The sequence below is a fragment of the Canis lupus genome, chromosome 14 (genome assembly GCF_003254725.2).
Source record: "Canis lupus dingo isolate Sandy chromosome 14, ASM325472v2, whole genome shotgun sequence".
Classification (NCBI taxonomy): Eukaryota; Metazoa; Chordata; class Mammalia; order Carnivora; family Canidae; genus Canis; species Canis lupus.
Window position 1 is genome coordinate 5,844,479 of NC_064256.1, and position 25,143 is coordinate 5,869,621.

Below are 25,143 nucleotides of genomic sequence, written 5' to 3' on the forward strand. Positions count from 1 at the left end.
TTTTGTCTGTTTCTTTGTTAGCCAATCGCTCCTACATGTTTTCTCTTGCTAACATTATATTAGATGCTCAATATCTGGCAAATGCCAAGTTTTTTTCCCCTTCACTGAGGAAGTAGGATATGAAGTTTGTTAAAAAGCTAATTGTTTCTTTTATCTTTTCTGTCTCTCTTCCTCTATCTAGCGCTAGGCTGGCTGGCTTGTTGGAGATAGCAGGAGATTGGAATTTATTATCAATTAGAAAACAAAAAGTTCTTTTTTTTTTTTTAAACGGTCCAAGAACTTTGCCATTAATTAAATGACAATGACACGGGCAAAGCTTCTTATGTGGTGTGGCCAGGAGCACATCTAGGAAAACAGCCCCAGTTCACTTCAGGAAGCAAAAGGGGTGTGTGTATGAGACACATGTGAAAACGGGGAGTCCTCCTGTGGGAACTGCAGACACAGGGCAGGAATGGTGCCTGGACAAGAGGCTGTAATTTAAAAGCCTATCAGGAAATGGAAAGAGCTGAGGAATACAAATTATTTAATGTTGGTGGGGGAAAAAAAAAAGACTTCATATAAGAATGGGCTAAAACGTATAACGATGTAAACTTGGCAGTAGAAACTGAAGTTTATTACCTTCACGTTAAAAAGGTTCATGTCTTATAGATTTATAGAAAATGTGTGGCTTTCAGAAAATAATTAAGAGGCATCATCACCTGTGTAGGTGACTTTAGGACACCAGCCTAATTCTGACACTTGACCCCTGTCTTCTATTTGTTTGTTTGTGTTTTATCAGATCCTAGCTCCAGAGCACTTGCATGGTTCAGTATATTTTTAATATAAAGTTCTATGGCTTTGAAAATGCAATGCAAATGGAAATGCAGTGTAGTTTGTGATTTGCAACTAGATTCTCCTTCCTCATAAAGTGGACTTTGCTCAACTTGAAACACTTAGAAGGTAGAAGGAGGCGGTGTAAGGTGTAACTGTGGTCCGCCACTGGAAGCAGAGATCAAAGACCTTATTTCTAAATCTAGCATGGAATACTGTGAATTTAAGTTAGGGCTTCTGTTTCATGGGAATTCACATTTTATCTCAAGGTGGTGGTGGTAGGACTTGGGCTCTTTAGGTGAATGTCTGTGAATTACTGACTCAGCAAACTTCTTTAAATACCTTCTTTATGTACTCAGAGCTAAGATTTTAAATTTACTGAGATTTGGTTTGTAAATTAAAGATTGAGAACAGTTTGAAACAAGGGTGGGAATGAGCAGAGCATTACCATCGAAACAGTTTGTTAAAAGATGGTGCCAAGTGAACAGGGCTGTCCCCTTCTGAGCTGCCCCTCCTAATTAAAGGGGAAGGTGGCTACCATCTGTCTTCTTTCATTCAAGGCAGTAGGGGGCCTGGAGTGGAAGGAAGCACCCCCTCCTTTATTTTTTCTCCCACTCTTTTTTATAGTCCGCTTTCTCCCTAGTCAGTGACCCAGAAGGTCATTGATGATCTATCTCAGAATGAATAGTAACATAAGCATGCAAGGCACTTGCAAAAGAAAAAAAAAAAAGTTTATAACGTGCTTATCCATTTAGAATTCTGCTTGAATTATGTCTGAGAGTGTTGTAATCTCTGTGTTGGTGTTTTTGCTCCTCTTGTTTCTGAGGGCACTGCTGGCAGATGAAGTGGGGATTTTAGTTTTATCGATTTTGCTTTTTCATGAAAAAATTTTTACACTCCACTGGGCACAATCAGAAGATGGCAGCATGTAACTGTCCACTGGGGATGTATAGAAATACTTCCTTTTTTTTTTTTTTTTTTTTTTTTTATGAGAGAGGGAGAGCAAGAAAGAGCATGAGGGGGTGAGGGACAGAGGCAGAGGGAGAGGCAGGGATTAGCAGGGAGCTAATGCGGGGCTCAGTCCTTGAAACTCTGGGATCATGACCTGAGCTGAAGGCAGATGCTTAACTGACTGAGCCACCCAGGTATCCCCAGAAATACTATTCTTATTAAAATCAAGGCAGCCTGTTAACTATGATATCTACACATGTCATCATAAGGGAAACCATGAACAAGGGTGTTAACCGACGCCCATATTACTCAGTTGTCTACTAAGGTTTACTGGACCAGTCATTGAAATAGTTCGCATTGTTTATCCTTTAGTTGGGCAATAATCCTTTTAGCCCCTTTTTAATAGGAATGGGTTATCGGAGAATTTAATTTGGGGTCCTGGCTTTTAATTATTTTGAAATGTAGAGTGCCCTAACCAAATGATCAAACTTTCTTGCCTCAGTTTCCACCTCTTGAAAGGGAAGGAATATGTGCTGTTTTCAGAAATATTTAAGAGAATATGAAGTAATATTTTGTCTTTGATAAAAATTTCATACAACTGAAAAATTCTAATGTCTTTGGTTGTTTCTGTTTTCAATCTTTATGTACCTAAGCAAAGTGTGAACAGTCATTTAAAAAGATTCAGTCCTGACACACTGTTTAGCTTGCCCAGGCAGTAGATTTGGACTTTCCAGAGTATGCTGGCCTTTAGTACCTCCTGTGACAAGGAAATCTGGTGTCCCTTAAGCCATCAGTGTTTGGAAAGCCCAACTGTGAGTCGTGTGTAATTTTATTTAAATTTTTTTTTTTTTTTTTTCCAATTTGTCATCAACTTATAATGAGCTTTCTTTGTAGATGTGCTTATGTTGTTGAATTTGGGAAGAGCAGTGTGTAGGTTCTGGAGACTGACGTTAGTCTGCATGATTGAATGATAATGAAAAGTAGATTATTTCCCAATCACTGAAGGGTACACAGTGCTGGGGAAGTCTCTTCGTCGTTTTTATGTAATAATTTTAGAGATTCGACAAGGTGCTTCGCTAACTATAGTTTCCAAGGTGTGATTTAACACTAATTTGGTTATCTGTCTTATATTCATTTCAGGGGAACCAAATAAATGAATTGAATGAAACACGTCTATAAAGTGTGACTTTGAAGTAATGCGATGAATATTTTAACACACATAGCAAAGGACATACAGACATGCCAATGAATTTTGCCTCCTTTTAAAGTACCCTGTCACCTGGGAAGAATTGCTACTACTATAAGCAATGCCACCTTTGCCAAAGACACACTTAGAAGTTTTTGTTTGTTACTGCTTTAAGAGCCTTCCATCCTTTTTTTTTATCACCCCCTGTGGTGAAATTCTCTGTCCTTTGAGGCTAGCAAGGATCCAGTAATTAGGTCTGATGAACAGACTTCTTAGGATCAAATAACTGATCTGAGTCATTGATTCATGTAAACATTTACTGAGGCACCTACTGTGTTCCAATAGTAAGGACTGCAGATTCCAAAGTGAACACACCATGGACCTGGAAGACACAGTTGAGTGGGATAAAGGACGTATACAGAGCTAACACTACATCCTGACAAGTACTCTAAAACTTTGACTAAGCCACACAGGTGCCCTTATAATCACAACTTCTTTGGATTAAAAGAAAAAGAAGATATCTGGGATTCCTGAGTGGCTCAGTCTGTTAGGCATCCAACTCTTGATTTCAGCTCAGATCATGGCCTCAGGGTTGTGAAATTGAGCCCTTTGTGGAGCTCCTAGCTGGACATGGAGCCTGCTTAAGATTCTTTATCTCTGCTCCTCCCCAACAAAATAAAAAAAAGTTATGAATAAATTTAAAAATTTTTTTGACATTTTTAGGATAACTGTATTACTCTCCAAAGGAGACCTTTTTGAAGAATGATTCTTAGTTACATATTAAAATTAGGTACTTCTGAAATACTCAATATACCAAAGCATGACATGCCATAGTTATTGCTGAGAATAGATGAATAGCTTGTGGGAGACCTGAAACTTGTCATTTCTAAGTATTATGGGAGAGAAAAGGCTTCTTCACATCCTCTTTCAGATTTTATGCATGGGGACAAAATTTCTGTCTTCTAGCCAATAGTTGATCTCTCTGTGGGTAAGTTCATTTAACAGTTAACCTGTGGAGTGTCACTCTGTGGCAGGCACAGTTCAAGGAGCTGCTCAGAAGGCGAGTTGATTGGTTATAGACGCCAGATGCTGGTGCTACTCAGTAGGACTCTGTGGGGCTGTACATTCAGCCACCATTTCCTAGGTGCTTTTCTGATCCTGGCCATGTGGGCTTGGCCTGGATGCTGCCCTCAGAGCTTGCAATACGATTCTGTGGACAGATGACAGAATGAATGTAGAGAGAGAGGGAGAGAGAGATGTGTTCATATAGGTAGCTAAATACACCACACATTTGTAGAAAAGAAAGCTCTGCTGTGGCCAAGGTGATCAAGAAATGCTTTATGGATTAAGGAACATTTGAGCTGGGCATTGACAGAAGGGTAGTGTTGGACTTGAAGCCTTGGAGGGAGAGCATCCAAGTCCAAGGAGAGCTGAGCAATGGCATAGAGAGGGATGGGAAATTCCAGTGGATGGAGTGGGCAGCCCCTGATTTGTTGTTGCCGGGCAACCATGTGTGTAAAAGTGACTAATGAGGAGATAAGGCAGCCAAGGTCTGTTGAGGCCAGATCCGGGAAGGCCATGAATGTCAGATGATGAAATGATTTAAACTTAATCTGAAGCCATTGAGGAGCAGTGGAAGAGTTCTGGTCATGAGAGTGACAGTGGAAGCTGTCCTAGAAGAAGCTTCATCTAGTGTCAGTGTTGGGGCATTGGGCCAGTGAGAGAATCAGAGCGGGAAGCCATGTGAGCTGGGGAAACCATCCAGGGAGGAGAGGAAGAGGGCTCAGATGAGAGGCAATTGGAATAGAGAAAACTAGGTTTAAGAACTGCTGGGGTAACAGAGGTTGGCCGATGGGGAGGAAGGATGGAAGGAGAACTAATTTTAAATTTTAGAACCCAAGTGCTATTTATTAATTCTCTGCATCTGTCAGGTATTTCACATACGTCATCTCATTTGATTGTATCCTAGTTGTATAAAGTTGGTATTTTTGTCTTTATTTCAGAAATGAGAAATCTAAGGCGTGGTGGAAGATTGGTCTCAAGTTGTACAGCTAATAGGATATAGAACAGGGCCCTACAGAGGTCCCTGATTTCCACGCCTGTATTCTCTCTATTCTGCTAGGTTTGGGAGGGAGCAGATGTGAGAGAAGGTGATCTCTGTTACTTTGTATACACACAGTTTAGGTGCTGGTAAGATGTCCATCAGGTGACCAGAGATGGGAAACTGATCTCCAGGACAAAGTCAGGAGGATCGGAATTTAAGAATCAACTGCATGTTTGTTTATTCAGTAAATACTTGTTGAGTGTCCTTTGGACCAGTCCTACATGGCAGAGGAATACAGTGAGAGACAAGCAAGCCACAGTCTTGATTCACAGAACTGCAGGCTAAGGAGGGAGACACCACCCTATGGGTTGAGTATAATGTAGGGGGAAGTGCAGGTTTGCAATAAGAAAAGCCACCCAGGGGACATAACCAAATCTGGGGACGCAGAAGGTCTCTGAAGAGGTTGTAGTACTTGATAGGACACCCAAAGATGAGTACCATGATAAAGTGAAAAAAGGCATATTTTAGGCAAGGGAAATAGATTGTACTAGACCCAGAGGCAAGAGAGAAATATAGTATATCTGAAGAACTGGACATAATATGACTGGAATGAGGTAAGAGTATATCAGTTAAGGCTAGAGAGATGGGCAGCAGCTAGATCAGGAAATGCCTCAGAAACTGTGCAAAATAATCCAATTACTTTCTTTTTTTTTTTAAGATTTTATTTATTTTAGAGTTGGGGCGGGGGGCAGAGGAAGAGGGAAAGAATCTCAAGCAGACTCTGTGCTGAGCACCAAACCTGACATGGGGCTTGATCCCATGACCCTGAGATCATGACCTGAGCAGAAATCAAGACACTCAACTGATTGAGCCACCTGGGTGCTGCCAACACCCCCCCATTATAACTATCTTAAGAATGCAGGGAAGTGTTGGTTAATTTTAAGCACTGAGGTAACATGATTAGATTCATATTTAGAAAGCCCATTTTGAGGTGCCTGGCTGGCTCAGTTAGAAGAGCCTGAGACTCTTGATTTCTATATAGTGAGTTCAAGCCCTGCTTTGAAGGCAGAGATTACTTAAAAATAAATTGTAAATAAATGAATAAATGTCCATTTTGTCTGCTGGAGAATAGATTGTAGGGAAGCAAGTGTGGGAGCAGGAAAACACATAAGGGACTGTTGGAGACAGGAATCTGGGTGAGAGATGATGGTGACCTGCATGGAGAAAGAGGTTGGGTGATATTTAAGAGTGGTAGATGTGATGGAATTTGGGGATGTGCTGGGTATGGAAGATGAGAGAGAGGAATAAAAGTCAACATATAGGTTTCTTTTTTCTAAAGTTTATTTACTTACTAGAGAGAGCACGCATGCATTCAAGTAGGGGGAGGGGTAGAGGAGGAGAATCTCAAGCAGACTCTCCCTGAGGAGCCCAACGTGGTCCTCGATCTCATATACCAATGAGATCATGACCTGAGCCGAAATCAAGAGTTGGGTGCATAACCCACTGAGCTACCCAGGCTCCCAACATGCAAGTTTCTGATGGACAGCTGAGTAGTTGCTGAAATTTAGCCAGAGGGCATAGTGGAAGGGTCAGATTTGGAGTTGAGAATTGCTTGGGTTTGGTTATTCTGAGTAACTGGCAATTGGAGAATACAGGAAATGAGAGATGAAGGGTAGGAGGTTGCGGCCAGAGAACGGGATGTCCAGATTTTTTATTTCGCAAGTGAAGCAGTTCAAGGGATGGTAAGAGAACAAGGTCACAAGAGCAGGTGGGTGAAGTGGAGGGCGGAGGCGGGCTGTGGGAGATGAGGGGGTTTTCACCTGGAGGTGAGGGGGTCACAAAGGTTGTTGGCTGGACTTGGAGCAGAGAGGGTCAGTGCATAGGTCAGTCACCACCGGTTGAGGAGGCAAGCAGCTGGGCAATGAGATGTGCGCTGGAAATGTGATTTCCATGGACTGCATGACAGCGTTAGCAAGCAAAGAAAAGCAAAAGCATGAGAACAAAATGAGTAGGACCCGGGGCCAGACCTCTGAGAGGAGTTTAGAGGTGGCAGGAGATTGAGGAGACATTTTCAAAAAGGAAAAACATGGAAGTTCAGAGTCTTGGAAGACCAAAGAAGGTCTATGCCAAAGAAGGAGGTGTTGAGCAGCGCCCCGCTAGTGCAAGGCTCAGGAGGAACGGACTGGTGAGGGACCTTCCCTGGATGAGCCCAAAGTAGACCATGCTGGGAAAGAGAGCAGCTCCTTGGAGTGTTGGAGGTGATGGCCAGGCCAGAAATTAGGGAGTGTATGGGAATCACCAAGTACTGCAGCAAGTATCACCCCCACTTGCAACACATTTTGGTTGAAAGAAAAGAAGGAGAGGCTATGGTAGCTTGAGAAGTGAGTCTGTTATGGCATCTAATGATGAATTGTGCTATTTTGTATTTGTTTGACAGTCTCCTAGAATTTGCTAGAATGTGTCCTATTGCTTTTCAAACTAACCCTTTCTGTGCTTCCTTTGTAAAATGAGTACCCACCTCATTGGGTTGTTGTTAGGACCACACGAGTCGTAAAGCAGCACCTTGGGCACAGTAAATGATAACAAATGATGGTTAATAAAAGCAAAGAAGGAAACACACATGTTATAATAACTAATAATATATATTGTACGTTAATGTATATGCACACATGCCATCACAATTTAGGCACCATTCCCTGAGTGTTGATAATAATAATTCTGTAATGTAAGTGAAACAGAGGCCCAGGGCATTGTAGGTAACTTACTCCAGATCGTGCTGACAAGTGGTCAAGCTAGGAGACCGGGCCCCCTCGCCTCACTGGAAGTTGACAGCCTCCCACCCAGCCAGGCTGCATCCTTGGGCCGTTGCAGAAATAATGCTGGATTTGAAAGAATGGAGGCTTTGGCAGCAAGCAGCAGAGTAGGGCAGCTCTTCAGGATGCGATGTGCACTGTGCATTCCACGCACCCCACACCCTGTTTGAGTCACTCATCTGTGTTATGTGCCTGGCTCTCACGGTGCTGTTTGTAACCCTCGTTCTAAAGGCTTGTCCCTTCTGTGGCCTTGAGTGCATTCATTCTCCTCACTCATCCTGCTGTCCCGATGCCATCATCTTCTACATCTATTTGATATGTTTTTTTAAGATGTATTTATTTATTTATGATAAACATAGAGAGAGAGAGGCAGAGTCACAGGGAGAGGGAGAAGCAGGCTCCATGCTGGGAGCCCCACGCGGGACTTGATCCCAGGACTCCAGGATCGCGCCCCGGGCCAAAGGCAGGCGCTAAACCACTGAGCCACCCAGGGATCCCCTATTTGATATGTTTTGTTTAGAATTCACCTCTAGAAAAATAGGAGCCTCATCTGAATATCTTGCCTTTAATCTGATCTCAGAGAGTGAAATTGCTGTGCATTCTAGGGGCTTTTCCTACATCAAAGTACCACCTGAACATCATCTCTCTTGCAAAGGATAGTGTGATGGTTAATTTTATGTGTCAGCTTAGCCTAGGTCAGGGTACCAAGTATTTGGTGAAACACCAGTGTAGATGTCACAGTGAAGGTATTTCTAGATGAGGTTAAACATTTAAGTCAGTAGACTCTTAGTAAAGCAAATTATCTTCCATAATTACCCTCATCCAGTTGATGGCCTTAAAATAGAAAGATTGCCCTTCCTCCTTTCCCCCTCCCACCAAGAAAGAAGGAATTCTGTCCCTGGTTGGCCTTCCAGCTCGACTGCCACACAGCTCTTCCCTGGATCACCAGCCTGATTGCAGATTTCAGATTTGCCAACCCCCATAATCACCTGAGCCAGTTCCTTAAAATAAATCTCCATCATTCTCCATCTTTCTCTCTGCCATACTTTCATACGGTGACAGACTCATACACACACACATGCACGCAAGCACGCGTACATCTTAGTTGTTGAGAATCATAACTATCATAGATAGGAAAATACAGACATTTAAATTGCTCGTCTGCTGTTGATATTAACGAAAAACTGTACCAGGTCTCTCTAGGCAGTCTTAGTGTATATGTATGTGCATGTGTATATACATACATTCACACACACATATATATTTATACTTCTATTTGTATATAGCTTGTATAGATGAGGAAAGTGAACAGTGGAAGGGATGTAAAATGTACTCCCCGTGATGCATAAAATTGATGGGAGAGCCAAAAAAACCTCAGTTTCCTCTGGTGTGGTCCAATTCTTGTCTCAGTACTTGGCTCTCATGTTTTTAGTAGCAAGATAATAAAGTTACTGGGTTTGGCAGTAACTTTATGTTGCTAAAGGTTATGCTAACATAACATGGTTGCTAACGTTTACGGAATGTTTTCTGTATATTGGGTATTAATCTAATTGCTTTATAGATGTTCATGATTTTAATCCATATGACTACTCAGTAATATAGGATCTGATATTATCCCCATATTACAGATTTTAAACACGAGTCCCAGTGAACGGCATGGACATTGGTGTACAGTGGTGAGATAGAGGGTGCTCAGGGCCCAAGCAGCCTGGCTCCAGACGTTGTGCTCCTAACCATTCCACTCTACTACTTCTCAGCATAGATGCCCTGAGCATAGCTCTTCATCTCTCCTTGTGGAGTCATTATAGAACATTGATTGTGGTAGTGGTATTTTTTATAGGGTTTTATTATCTTTTTAAAGATTGTAGTGATTTATTTATGTATTTGTTTGTTTATTGGAGAGAGGGGGAGAGAGAGAGAGAGAGAGAGTGCACACACACAAGTAGGGGTAGTGGAAGAACAGGGAGCCTGATGCGGGGCTCAATCTCAGGACCCAGCCATCAGGCATCCCTAATATGGTTTATTTCAAAAGAGAAAATGCGTATAAGTTATGTAAGTTCTAAGAGGCCATTTGATGATAACTGCTTGCTAATTCCTTGAGAACAGAAGACATACCCATTACAGCAGCAATTTGGGCCTCTTATTGGGGTATATTTTTAGCAACTAGACTTTCCTGTCTAGCTTTATTTTATTTTATTTTATTTTTTAAATTATTATTATTTTTTATTTATGACAGTCGCACACACACAGAGAGAGAGAGAGAGAGGCAGAGACACAGGCAGAGGGAGAAGCAGGCTCCATGCACTGGGAGCCCGACGTGGGATTTGATCCCGGGTCTCCAGGATCACGCCCTGGGCCAAAGGCAGGTGCCAAACCGCTGCGCCACCCAGGGATCCCGCTGTCTAGCTTTAAAACACTGATGGCCATCTGATTTGCCAAAATCATATAGAAAAGTGATAAAGTAGTGATGTGGTTTGGTTCCTTGTTCAGCAATTTGGGATGTGTTTTGAGGAAGGGGATAGCAAGCTTCTATGTGTATGTCCCTTGGTTCTCTACAGGAATAACCATCGTAACTGCCATTTACTGGGCCTTCTGTGTGCCAGAACTCTTAACAGGTGCTTTACAAACATATCTCATGGAGTCTTCTCAACATTAGCATCGCCTTTCACATTTAAAGAAAGCAGTGATTAGGAAGTTCAAGAATGTTTTCAAGGTGAGTAGCAGAGCAGGATTTAAACTTTATCTTAATGACACCAGCCAGTGCTCTCAGTCTCTCTGCTGTACCTTCCTGAGACTCTCCACCCTTCCCTGTTAGACTGTAAGCTCCATGAGGGCAGGAACTTTTCTTCACTGGGTTCACTACCATAGTTCATAGTTCTACCAAGGGAACTGCCCGACACATAGTAGGTATTTAATGCATGGATGTTGAGTGATGGAACTCACTGTTCTCTGTGATCACCACCAACCAGCTGTGGGCCAGAGAGAGCAATCTGTTGGGGGTACTCTGGACTCTTGTGGAGTTAGCTCTCAGGCACCTGTTGGAGGATATTTTCTCTGGGTTTCAGAATGAGCCTATCAGCTTGGCCTTCAGCTAGGTACTGCATGGCTCTATCAGTAAATGTCCTTTCCAAAGACCTCTAAATGATGTTATGTATATCTCTGTCATTAGCACTCAGGACTGATAATTTATAGTTTGTGCTGTATACTGATATAGGACAATATCTAAATAATATTGATGCTTTTTAAGGAGATGTCGAATTATATGTTTGTAAGACATCCCTAAAGGTCTCTGTTTCTTCCATTACTCCAGATCTCCCTCTCATTCTCTGCTGTTTCTCTTTGACATGTATTCTCACACTAACATGTGCACTCATTCACACACACACGTGCACACTCACACACGTACCCATATCACACTCACGTGAGCACTTACACACTTGTACTCACAGATGCACTTGTATTCACACTCACACTCACGTAGTCACACGCCTTAGTTTATCACCTATCTAATTAACATATCTCCTTTCTTTTCAAATGAAGAACATGGAAAACCACTTTGTTAAACCAAAACTGTGTTATTTACATTTATATTTTGTCCCATTTTTTTCCTCAGAGTTCATTTCCTTTGCTTCTCCTAGCTGGAAACTAGATATTGTAATCAGCACCATCATATAAGCTTATCTTTCCTCCTGGAAATAGTAAATTATGATGAGTTTGACAAAACAATATAAGAATAAGCAGCATTCAGTACTTAGCCTTATATTCTTGCCTTTAATCATGCAAGTAGGTGATGATTTCTGCAGACCTGTAGTAAATAGTGTGAATTTTCTTTTTTTCTCTTTGTAAAACAAATGATATGGTCTAGAAGAGTCACCTCTGGGCTTGTATGTTTCATAAAATACATGGGTCGGTGTACATCCTTAATCTATGAGCCAAGATTTATGCCTTTTATAATTTTTCTTCACCTTAAAAAAAACCTGGCTGGCTAGAAACTCCATTGTTGTTGGTATAAAAAGTCTTATAATTTATATCCAAATCAAGGTCAGGAAAGAATGCAGATTCACTCAGTAAAAATTCATTAACAGCCTACTTTGTACCAGAATGCACTGCCTTACAGCTTTGGAAAGCCTCAGAGTAGATCAGTTTATGTTTGGGAATGACCAGTCAAAATAAGGCAGATATAAGCAAGAATGTAATTTTTTGAAATTTAAATTTGGAGTGGTAGAGCATGCATCAAAACGGAACACAGTCTTATTAGAGCCACAAAAGTAACAAGTAAGTTTGAAAAATGTACCTTCGCAATGTTCTCAAACTCAGACTTTTTTTCTGGCACTCCTCTTTTTGAATCTGTTGATTTGTTCTTTTCTTAGTAGGAAGGAAGAAAAAGTTCTCAAGAATTCATTAGAGATTAAGATTCATCTCAGCCCTCAGTACCCTTTAGAATATGGTGAAGGCTGACTTGAAAGGGCAAATGGTTTAATTGGATCAGCCTTGGAAAAAGAGGACAGGGAATCGTCCTGGCCGGCGTGTCTTCACCATAATGGTGAAATGGTACTGCTTTAATTGCCATTCTTTCATTCCCTTCCTTGCCAAGCCCAGTGGCTTCTGTTATAACATGTGGCGACTTCTCCCTTGGAGACTAACTCAGTCCAAGTTACCATAATATTTAGGACCAGCTACAAAGACATTTCTTCCCTTAAATCCATGCCAAATCTAAATCAAACTATATTCTCCTCCCTGGCCATTCAAATAGATCCAGTTCTTATTTGAAAAGGACAAGAAATCCACAGGCCTCTTTTTGTTTTATACCTGCCTGTTCAAACAGATAGATAAACAAGGCATATCATGCCTAGCGTTGCTTTGAGTTTGGCCACTTCCTTCTAAAATAGACATTTATACTGTGGCTCATTTAAGACTTGCAACTTAGGGATACCTGGGTGGCTCAGTGGTTGAGCATCTGCCTTTGTCTCAGGTCGTGATCCTCGGGTGTTGGGATTGAGTCCCACATCGGGCTCCCCACATGGAGCCTGCTTCTCCCTCTGCCTGTGTCTCTGCTTCTCTCTTCTGTGTCTGTCATGATTAAATAAATAAAATCTTAAAAAAAAAAAAGGACTTACAACTTAGATGTTTTAGACAGAAGAAAGCGTGTTTTAAGTCTAGCTACAACAAATTGCTGTCAGTGCTGATGCAGGAAAGAAGAATAAATGTAAAACCATGCAGGTGTGGCTCTGCGCTTCTCCTACACAAACCTCAGCCTCAAGGGGGGCAGGCCAGGGAGAGGGAGACATCCTCGTCCTTAGTGGCCGTAGATTGTCTGCTCACAAAACAAAAAAACGCTAAGCAAGGAACGCGAATCCATTTTGTTTTTAACAAAGAGAACCTAGCAAAATAGGAAAGATATTTCTGATAAATAAATTTGTTCTGACCTGTAAACCTGGTCGGGATATTTTTTTTTCCCTTGGCATTGGATCCATCTACCACTTGTGTGTTTTAGTCATCCTTGATAAAGTAATTATATTTCATAACTAATGTTATTAACATACATGAATTTAGTCCTATTTTTAGTAAGATTTACTTTCCTGCAGTGCTTCTTCGTTTATTGTTTTGAAGCGTAACTTTCAACACAATTCATTTTTATTAGTTGTATTTCTTTTTAATTTGATTATTTTATATATACGAAACATTATGTGTAAAATACTGAAGCAAAATTTAAAAAAATGTGCTCTGGTGAACCGCCGCCACGTATTTAAGAATTAAAACATCTCAAATACTTCTGGATCTTTCTGTACTTCATTTCTACCTTTCTTTAAAGAAGTATATATATATTATATATCTTAGCACATAAATGTGCATTGCTAAAGGTATTTTGAGATATGTAATTATGTGTGTAGTTTTTTGCAGCTTCTGTTTTCTCTCCATATTATGTTTATAAAATTCATTCATCTTGTTGGGATATAGCTATTCTTCTTATATGCTGCTACAGTATTTCAGTGTGTGTGAGTTTATCCTATTCTACCTCTTACCTAGTTTAGGGGGGGGGATGGAGCAAAACAAGGAGTTCTGTTTTAGACATGTTGACTTTGAGATGGCCATTAGAATTCTCATAGAGTTGTTGGGTAGACGGGTGGATTTTAAAGTCTGTAATTCAGGAGAGAGGTCTGAGGTAGAGATAGCATGTGGATGGCATCTAAATCATTATTTCTCTGGCTATTAGATTTTTACTTCAGAATTTTTTTTCCTTAAAGCTTCTTTTTGTTTTTGTTTTTGTTTTTGTTTTTGTTTTTCCAACCTGCCTGGTAGCTTTGCTGAAGTGTGATTTGTAAAAGAACAAATGAGAATATGAGCTTCAAAGAAAATAGGGGGGAAAGTGTCTTTGCATACCTTGAAGGGCCATATAAAGATTATTTGTAAGTGCAAGTGAGTCGCAAATGAAACCACATGTATGGATCTGCTTTGTAATCCAGAAGAATACATGCTTAGTGATACTTGATTTTACTCCCTTGTTAACTTGGTGCCAAGAGGTCATGCTCACCTCCCCAGTACAAGTATTAACTCTAATAATCTTCACAACCACCTGTGACCGGTAGATACCACTTTTACAGATGAGAAAACTAAAGCTCATAAACAGTAGACCTAGGATTCAAATCCACAGAGTTGGCTCCTAAGAGTCATGCTCTTGGCTACTATGTGAGACTGCCCCTCAAAGTTTGACCCAGTTTCTTCAGCTTCAAGACTTAAAAAATGGTAGGGTCATCTTTCAGAGTGGCCACTTTGATCCCAGCTACAAGATGGTGCTCCAGGCAGTGGCTCCTAGCAAAAGGGTTTTGTCTGTACTGACTTAGTTTCACCATTGAACCTGGCCCCAGACCTCACAGAGCACTGCCCACCTACCAGGGACCCATTCTCTGCCTGCTGAATAGGATGCTTCCTTGATTTAAGTGATTTGCCTGAAGCCACCCAGCGAGTCAGTAGTGGGCCAGGGACTAGAATCTGCGTCCCTTGCCTTGCAGGCATCACATTTGTTTGGTATTAATAAACCAAATTTCTCCAGGGGAATCTGGCAGAAATTTGAAAGTGCTCGATTTTACTGCAATAAATACTAAGAATCCTTTTTAAAGCAAGGAAGCCAAGCCCTAGCCAGGGAAAACACGATTTGCTCTTGAGGGCTGTTGACAAAGCCACGCTGGCACCAGGATGGATTCTGGATTGTTGGCTTCAAGTCCATCTCCCACTAAGGCTTGCTGAAGGAGTTCAGACCTCTGCTGTTGCCACAGGCTGCAGCTGGACCAGGAAATACTCTCGCACATGAAGCTGGAATGCTCGATGGTCTACCCACAGAGTCAGCAAGCCACAGCTGGTTGCCATCAGGAGGGTGTGATGGTGAAGGCTACATTCCTAGGACACTGCTGATACAGGTCAGGACCCAAGTGAATTAGCCCACCCGTCAAGAGGGAGACCTCTATGCCTTTCTTGCTGTGACAGGGTGCCATGCAGGGTAGCTTCCTGGGTTTGTGAATGCACCTTATTTTCCAAAGCCACATCAGTCAAGGAAAAGGTGAAGGCATCCAGGAACAGGGAGGGAAGAGCATCTGAATTATGAACTACTTGAGTGAGAAAGTGCAGGGAGCAATTTATTACTTTTGTCACCAGAAGAATGCTTACATGTACTCTGGACCCTCTGCAAATAATCAGTCTGTTTCGATAAACTGAGAAGCCACTGAAGGAAAGTTTTCAGCAAGATAAAAGCTGAATTTCCAAGGGTGGTCTGACTGCATTTGGGTCAGAGCTGGGTTTGGATGTATTTTTCATAGGGGAAGATTCTCACAGGAGCCCCACAGTATTGAGGTGCAAAAGACACACATTATTTCTGTTAATTCTCACAATCCCCAGGGCATCTACCAAGGATGGAAGTTTAGACGTTGGTCTCTGCCTCAGTAGGAGAGCCTTAGGCAGTTGTGGCAAAACAGACAGGTTGGGCACTGCTCTCAGCTCCGCAGGTTGAATTTCCCGCCAGTAATGGTTCCTGGACAAGATGCTTCCAACCCATAGTGGTCTATTTCTTTTCTTTCCCGTAGAAAAAGTCAGCGTTCACGCCTTGTCTGCAGCACACATGATTTTGTTGCCACTTCCTGCAGCCTGCGTCACCTGCAGAGACTGAGCAGTGAGGCCCATGGGGAGGCATGGGGCTCTGTGAGCTCGGGCAGGTCCTTATCTGTCCTATGTGTTGACAACTGGGCTCGTCGTGGGATATGTTGTATGAGGAAGAACATGTCAGGGGCTCCCACCTCCAGCCAGGCAATCAGGGCTCCCGAGAATTCTTGTTAGTGACACATCTGCCTTCGTAGCCGTCAACCCTGAGGTTGCCCTGAGCCCAGTGACCCTGCTTATTATTGGCAAAGGGTTTCTTCAATGACTGGTGTCCTCTTTCAGAAACTCCATTGTTACGTGAGCGGTAAAAATGAGAAGGACTTCTTAAGAATGAGTTCTTCCTGTACATAAATAGAACCAAAGTTAAAAGTGAGGCTTTGTGTTTCCAGGATATGTTGAATGAATCAAAAGGAAAGAAATACTGGAACTTTATCCCAATTCTTAAACTACCCACTAAAACAGCTTTGTATTTATAAACAGGTAACTTAAGAGGCCAGGAAGCAGAACTACTTGCTTCAATGGCTGTTGTATAGACACAACATAAAAGACCTAGGAGCGGATTACTCCTCCCTTCCCGTGCCTTGTGTCCTAAGTAATAATTTTAATTTAATGTTTAAAGGATGACTTGAAGTTATGAGACATGATGAAGTTTTAGTTACAGAGAATTTAAAATTCTCTGAGTGAAAATCTAATGAAACCGTGGAAGTCCTTCTGTTTACTGCAACCAGCATAGCTGCTGATGCAACGTGTCTTCCCTTCCCTTGCTTTACCTGCCACTTCTGTCTTCTTCCCTCCCCCCTCTCTTTTCCCTTCCCTCCCTCCATTCATCCACAGTGTTGACACAAGGATAACACAGACATTAATCCTGTCTTCATGGAATATACAGGCTAGTGGAAGAAACAGGTAGCATGCAAGCACACAAAGGCAACTGTAGGTTATGACGTGATGTGAAGGAAAAGAACACGTATAGGGAAGAAGCTGGGTTAACACCAGGGCATGTAACTCTCCATGTACATGTTCAGAAACTAAGGATAATGACAAGAGCTGTTCTGTTGTTGCCTTTTAGAGGGTAGATCTATAAGCATTAAGATCTTGGTTTTATAAAGTATCTAGTACAGAATCACTTTTGGAGATTAGTATCATGAATTTGTTTTCCTATAGGTAAAGTACAGACCGCTAGGTAGATACATTGATACATAGGTACATATAGGACGTAGGTACATAGATACGTACCCTACAAAGTTTTTTTCTAACTAGCACAAGTGACAGTCTGTGAAAACTAATTTCTCATGTGCATTACGGGATCGGATGATGACCGTTGGTTGAGTTGTGATAGACTGGAGGAGAAAAATCTTTTTAAATTTTATTTTTTACAAATATAGTTAGAGCTAAGATAGACATACTCTCTACCATTTTGAAAAGGGAATTGGAAAAGGGAGAGGTCATTTCTCGCTGTTGTCCCTAAGGAAAATGCGTAGAAAAATCCCGTCAGTACCCTTGGACTGAAAGTAGGGATCAGGTCAGCAATTCATGTGAGACTCAGTGAGCAAGAGAGGGGGGACCTAAGGAAGCCGCCAGACGAGAGGGTGACCATCCTGGGAGGCAGAGGTAGGCAGATGCAGGCTTCACATCTAAATGCTGGGTACCTCTGCACCTATGGTGGGGGCTGCTTGGCCCGACGCGTGTCTAGCTTCCTGTCACTCAAAAAGACGACTATGGACTCAGGTTATCCTCAGACCTCAGCATCCGCTAACGCAAACAAAGTCAGTGCCTTCAGCTCTGGTAATGTGTCTAGTGTCTATAAATTCTCAGGATCTGTCTTTGAGTTCCCTGGGAACAAATGTTGTCTCTTGTTCTTTGGCCTCCCGACTAAACACAGCCAGGGTTTTTAAACCCACTAATTTTTAAAGATTTCCTAACAGAGGAGCAAATTAGAGCAGAAACTTATTTAAGCTGAAAATTGTCTTCAAAATTACTCTTTCTCATTAGGAGTGGAACACTAGATTGTTGAAAGTTTATTCACGTTTGTGACTGATACTGCATTTAAATAATTTAAAAATGAATACCTCATTTTAGTAATAAGTTCACTTCACTGTCCTTATCACCGTCATCATTTCCATGAGGTTCTAGGTTTTTTATGAGCAAATTAAATACGGTGCTTTCTTTATGACATGAATTAAATCTAGATCCCAATGATATTTGGCACCCCCTAAATACCCAGATGGGCACAGCGTTTGCCTTGAAGTGAAGACGTGCGTAGGGTTTTAATCACATCATGTTTTATTTTTTCCTCTTTTAAATATCGCCTTTTCAATAGTTGCTCCTTAATGAATGACTGATTGTTTACTGTGGTTTATAACCAGGAATTTGAACATCAGAAAATTCTAATCAAGATACGGATGGCAAAAAAATTATTTTTCCCCTCTCGTTTTCTCGTCGTTTATGTTAGACAAAAATAAATTGTCTTCCTTAAGTTTGAGAAATCCTTTCATTGTCTTCTTGAAAACTTAAATTTAATAAATCAGTTCAGAGGAGATTTAATCATAGTTCCTAAACCATTAAGAGCTCCTATAACGTAAAAACACAGGTAGGGCTAGAATAAGTTTTCACCTCTTGAGTATAACCAGCATTTGAAAAAAAAATGTAGGTGAAAAGTAGTATTTGCTGCATCTTCTCCATTATCTAATCACTGAACGTACTGGGAGGTTTTTTTTTTAACAGTGGGAAAGAGACACAGAGTTTGTTATCTACCCAGGTAAGATCACTTGAGTCCAAAGACCAGCTTCCGGAACAGGCCTGAGACACCTATAGAGGGTGAGGGTTGTTTGGGACAGCCGGAGGCAGAAGGGCGGTATTGTTGCAGAGGTCTCAAATGAGAGCTTTAGATCAGAATTTTACCTTCTTTTGTCTTCAAAGGTAAGTCAGTCAGTCTTCACAGCAGATGATTCTCTTGAAACAAGATAGACCCAGTGACCACACTAGGAGTGCTCATTTAATTAAGAAAAGAAACGGACATGTTGTTCCTCCCACTGAACTTCTTTTCCAGAAAGCATAGAAGTTATGAGAGCATCGCACACACACACAGACCCTCAGAACCAACCTCTAGTCCTTGGACTTCCAGCTTCACCTGTCCCGAAGGACCCTGAGCACTGTGGATTTGGGCTAGGGCTTAGGTTTGGCTCCCAACGGGGAGGACCAAACCTAGGGCATACCTGCAGCAGCAGAGAACTGTTCTCTGTTCATGAAAGTGGTGGGGTGATGCTTTCAGATCCTGTCTGCACATTGCCTCGTATGGCTGTAGTTAGCATTGCTTTTATAATGGAAATAATGATCTGACACTCACATAGCTAAATATAATTTATAATTTTGAGGTAAGGTTGAAACATGAAAGATCATGCTTTTCAGACTGCTCTGAAGACTAACACAGACAACTCATTTTAAATAACAGTGAGTTGAACCTGCCAGCATCTGAACAGTGTTCACCATTTGTCCAGACACCTGCAGTTGGGTACTTCTGTGCATGTTTAATTGCTCGAACGTAAATTATAAAATCCCTTAAAAAGGGTGCTTTTATCCGGGAAAACAAGACAAGTCTCGTCCAAAGACTGTTGGCCTGCTCTCATAAGCTCCTTGCATTTCCCAGGACTTCACGCGCCTCTTAGAAGAGCTCTGTTTTGATACCCAGGAAGTTTAGCTCTTCAGGGAAAAGCGCAGATGTCTAAACCATCAGCAGAATCACTGCAGACATTCGCCAGGAAGTCTACCCTGTTGAAAACACGTTGAATTTTCTTGAAGGTGGTGATTAGCGTAGCCAAGATCTGTTTCATCAGCCCAGAGACCGCCCTTATTTTTAAGTTCCATCCTTTACCTCTGCTCAGGCTGACTCTCTGTGGCCAGGGAAGATATAAGAATGAGATTAGAGCAGCCGAGCAACAGAGCAGGGCGCTCTTGGCTTGTGCGGTGTTATCTGTCTCTCCAGTGGTTCCTAGTTTGTTGTGACGTCAAGGCCGCCATTCAAAGCAGAGAAAAAGGAAACCGTGGCCTCTCTTCGCATCAGTAGCCTGGACAAGCTGTTGTTTCTCAGGCATCCAAAATGCTCTCTGTCTGGCAGAGCTGTGCATTCCATGCCTGGGTGACCTGGTTAAATGGAGGAAACCAAATGCTCTCTGCTGGATGCTCTCCAAAACAAGCATTCCACCCTGAGCTGCTGAAGCACAGGCTTCACTGCTTCTGAGGACTGTAAATGGAACCACAACATTGCTCTACATTGTCTGCTTGCATTGTCAGCTTCTGGTTTGTCTTAAGAGAAAGAATATCATTATCAGTGGCCTTCGTTAATATACACTACAACAACGTCATTATGCTGCCTTTGGGGTCAGTGCTAGAAAACCCTTTTTGGGAAACCAGTCCTGTGTTAAGTGTCTTTTGGAATCATAGTCAGAAGTTCAAGACTATTGAATTGCCACCTCTTCCTTCCCATCCCACTTCTGCTCACCCCCTTCCCCAGTTTCAGATTGCTGAAATCTAAAAAGGCTCTTCTGCATGCTTACATGCTGATTTTGCACTGTGTATTATTGAGCTTCTATATCCTTTGCAAATAGGAAAGAGAATGTCTACTATGATGTGTAGATCACAGACTCATTTTTCTTAATGAAGAGTAACACCCTTTGCTTTTCAGATGGAAGGAGCTCCTTCAGAAGGAGCTATAAAGAGAACTGCTGTTTCTTTATGAGCAAACTGAGATCCCTACAGTAGACAACAACTTTGCAAGGTGAAAATGTCACTAACACTGTTCTGATTCCTTACAGTCAGACTTTACCAACCTAAGACTCAGTCTTCTGAGGGCATGCCTTCTTGGGTTTCTTTTTGGCATGAGAGACATTATTTTATTAGATTCTTGGAAGTGGACATTATAGTCACTAGAAAAAGCACAATAATCACACTTTGTTTCCAGAGTCCTCTTGGTTAAGTCAATATGCATTTGAGGTTTTATAATATAAATTCCATTAAATCATTCTCAAAATAGCCCTTTCCTGAACTTTTGATTGAAGGTTATTTGCAGGAGCCAAAACCATTTAGTTGTATTTTTTCTCCTCCTTTCTTTCTCTGGCTGACTTATTTCACTTAGCATAGTACTCTCGAGCTCCATCCATGTTGTTGCAAATGGCAAGATTTCATTCTTATGACTGAATAATATTCCTTGTATGTATGTGTGTGTGTGTATATATGTATATATATGTACGTGTATGTGTATGTGTGTATGTGTATATATGCCACATCTTCTTTATCCATTCATCTATGGATGGACACTTTGCTTCCATAATTTGGCTCTTGTAAATAATACTGCAATAAACAGAGGTGCATGTATCCCTTTGAATTAGTGTTTCTGTATTTTTTGGCTAAATACCCAGTAGTGCAATTACTGGGATGTAGGATGGTTCTATTTTTAATTTTTTGAAGAACCTCCATATTTTCCATGGTGGCTGCACCATGGAAACCAACAGTGCACGTGGGTTACTTTTTTTGTACACCCTCAACAACACTTGTTTATTGTGCAAAACCATTAAGTTTAATATACGAGGATATAAACACAGTTTATGTTGGGAAGGATCTTGATATGTGAGGAATTTTATTTTATTTTATTTTATTTTATTTTATTTTATTTTATTTTATTTTATTTTTTGTGAGGCCTTTTAAAAATGAATTTTTATAAGACCAAATTCTTCCAGATTATAAACTCTTGTCTTCTGGGGAAAAAAAGTAAAGATCATCATGAAACTGGATAGAGTTGGAGTAGATGGAGTGAATCTTGTAAAGTTGGGCTTTATTACACTATTTACTGGACTGCACTCTGGTTTTGCTAGATGGTCAGACTTTCTCCATAGGGTGTCATATGATGCCATATTTGTGCCCCAGTAGATACAGTGGTGGTACTGATAAGCTTGGCTTCATCATGAGTACTTTGGACTAGGTGAGCCTGAGAATCTCCAAGTGGGAGGATAACTAAGACATTACTTTTCATTTATGGACCAGAGAACTATTCCCCTTTTTTGTTGACCACCATTTACCTATCAATAATCCTTTCATCCTTTCTTTTTCTATTACTACCATTTCAGAATGTCCTTATTATCTGAGAATAACTGGCACCAGAAAACTAAGAGAATCCACTTGAAATTGAATCAAACATTTAAGACAAACAGTAAAACATTTTTAAGAGACTTTATTAGGACTAAGTCTTGAAAAGTTTAAAAAGTCAAATCTAAGTTTGGTTTACATTATAGAATAGAAATTTGGGATATGATGCAACAGTATGTTATTTCTTAGAACAGAGATTGAATGGTAAGTTCTGCGGGAGAATCATGAAGAGAACGATTTTGGTGTGAGCATTCACTTTTTCTCAAGGGCGTTTTGTAATCTTTGGATATACAAACCATTCTCTTGAGGAGTCTGCCTCTCATGAAATCATCTCCGTTGCCTTTGACTTTCTCCGATATTAACTGTTCAAGTTAACTGTCACAGGTGAACTACATTGCATTTGTCTTTGTATTCTGTGATACTTAGCAACCTAAAAAGTGAGCAGGAATAGATGCTGGTGTTGAGGACAGAGCATTAAGTGATCACTTTGTCAGTGTTTTTATATTATGATGACCTGTGCTTCCTGATGCAGGCTGGTCACTACAGGGCTCAGAGAATGATGACTCAAGTAATTAGGGAAACCCCCCCCCCCATATTATGTTACAGTTAAAGCACTCGGGGCGCCTGGGTGGCGCAGTTGCTTAAGCATCTGACTCTTGGTTTGGGCTCAGGTCATGATCTCAGCATCATGGGATGCAGACCCAAGTCAGCCTCCTTGCTCAGCTGTTGGGGAGTCTGCTTGAGAGCCTCTTTCTCCCTACCCCCTCTCTACCCCACACTTGCGTGTGCATGCTCTCTCTCTCAAATAAATGTTAAATAATAATAATAATAAAGCAGTCAGTATGGCTTAGTAGGCTTGATAATCAACCACATGGAGGTTTGTGTGCACTTTCCTGGCACGTAACGAGGTTATGCAACCTTGGGTAAGTTATTCATACAACCTCAGGTTTTTGATATATAATGTAGAGTAATAAAACTAACCTTTCAGAATGTCCAGGGGACTTAGAGCCCAAGTGTATAAAAGTATATAAAAGTCCTGGATAATACTTAGTGCGTGCTAACTCAAGAAATGATCCCTGTTAGAGTTCCTATTGCATTTGTGTAGTGCCTTCCAGTTTACAGAAGACTTGCACATATAATTAAGGCAGAAGAACTTAAATTTTAGCAGTCACTAAAGATTCTTAAGGTATGCGGTGAAACTAAATTTCAGATTATATTTGGTGACTGTGTGCCTGATGGATTAAACCCTATGATTTGATGGTCATTTTCTTCATGCTGTAGTTGGGTACACTGAGTAAGGTCTAAAGAAATCGCAGTTTGTTTGTTTTTTAGGATTTTATTTGTTCATGAGAGATACAGAGAGAGGCAGAGACATAGGCTGAGGGAGAAGCAGGCTACCTGCAAGGAGCCCGATGTGGAACTCAATCCCATATCCCGGACCCCTGGATCATGTCCTGAGCCAAAAGTAGACATTCAACCGCTGAGCCCCCCAGGTGTCCTAAAATTGAAGTTTTCTCGATGATCTCGAGATCATCAACCAGGTGATCCCTGGTTTGTATCTGGCAGACTTGAACCTAGAACCCCATCTTCTCACCCTTTACTGTGTTTTCCCATCACATAGGTAGTTGCTCACTGGCAAGGGAACCAATTAAAAGGCCATCATGCGTGTCCAGGAACAAAGTGACAGAGGTCTTCCATGTTTATTGGCAGTGGAAAAGGGATGGGAAGACAAAGCCAGTGGTCGCTGAAAATGAATGCTGCTCATACTTGGCTTCACGTAGAAGGGAGTCAAAGGCTGAACTTGCAAATCTCCCTGGATGGCTATACAATGAATTAAAATAAGAGTTTGTTTTGTTGTTTCCTGACTGTGTCTAAAGGAGGGACCACCCTCTCCAGATGGATATATGTAGGGATTCAAAGTAGGAGAACGTGACAAGGCTGAAAAAAACAAATGTGAGACTGAAACCCCAAAGAAGGAGCACTGAAACAATGTACTACATGTAAGTATATGCAACTGGACTTTGTGACTTTGTATTCCCAGTTCAAGACTGGACCACGTTGTTACATCGTAAATCACTAACCCTTGTACCTTCCTCAGAAATAAGAGCTGCCTGCATAGATTCTGCATTTATGTGTTTGTTTCGTTGGATGGATCCTGCTGTGGCCCTGAGAGACAGACTTTGCTGGGCCCTGTTTTGTAAACAAATCTGTTCGTGCATACTTTCCACACACTTTTTTCGTGTGTGTACAACTAGCTCCACTTTTCCCTCCAGACACGCAGAAGCCTAGTAATTTAAAAGCTTGTTTTCTTTTAGAAGTATGAAGGCATCAAAGAAAAATGGGCACATGCTTTTAAAATGTGTACATCTAACCCTATATAAGGTTTTGAATCTTCATGATTTTAGCTCCAGGCCATGAACTCTGCAAGTTCCTTGAAGCCCAGTACACACACAGTACTTCCAAAAGACATCTTAAAGCTGCCACAAAACTATTAATTAAATTCAGTAAATAAGGAAAGCCCTTTTTACACTTAAAGATTCTGTGGGCCGTAAATGATGAATTAGTCACCCAAAACGATAAAATATTGGTTTTCCAAGAAAGGATGACTCGTCTCTTGCTTAGATTGGAATATGAATTTACAATATGTATCCATGTGGTCACTTCCTAGCTGTAGTTTTGGGGCATGTTTCACTTAATATTCCAGCAAAGTTCAAGTTTTTATGACAGGAAGTATGTGAATGGTTATGATAGGAGCAAATAACATTTGACTTTATGATTATAGTACAGGAAGTAACTTTTTATGCCAAGTAAATCTTTGGGGGAAAAAAAGTGCCGGCTTATAAATTTAACGTACATAGGTTTCCCAGAATCTTTGCTCTCTTAAGTGGAAGTAATACAAGAATGTGGTCTTACTTCTTTCTCTTCTTAACTTTTCTTGTCATCCAATGTCTTTGTTTTAGGACTGGGCGTTTTCATATATCTTTGGTGTGACCCAACATAATATGGAACCATTCAGAAGGTTCTAAGTGAATATAATAGGGCCAGACTATAGAATA

The 25,143-nt window shown here is 41.1% G+C and overlaps 1 long non-coding RNA gene across 2 annotated transcripts in view; it reads left to right on the plus strand.

The window, feature by feature from the left end:
- The window catches only part of LOC112675108 (uncharacterized), an 84,160-nt gene that overhangs the window by 20,712 nt on the left and 38,305 nt on the right, over nucleotides 1–25,143 (plus strand). Inside the window, exon 4 of one of the 2 annotated variants that reach the window (XR_007401962.1) lies at nucleotides 23,709–24,087. This is a non-coding gene — a long non-coding RNA (uncharacterized LOC112675108). Of the gene's footprint in view, nucleotide 1; nucleotides 24,088–25,143 lie in introns of those variants that run through there. The other variant, XR_007401961.1, reaches the window with a different exon arrangement.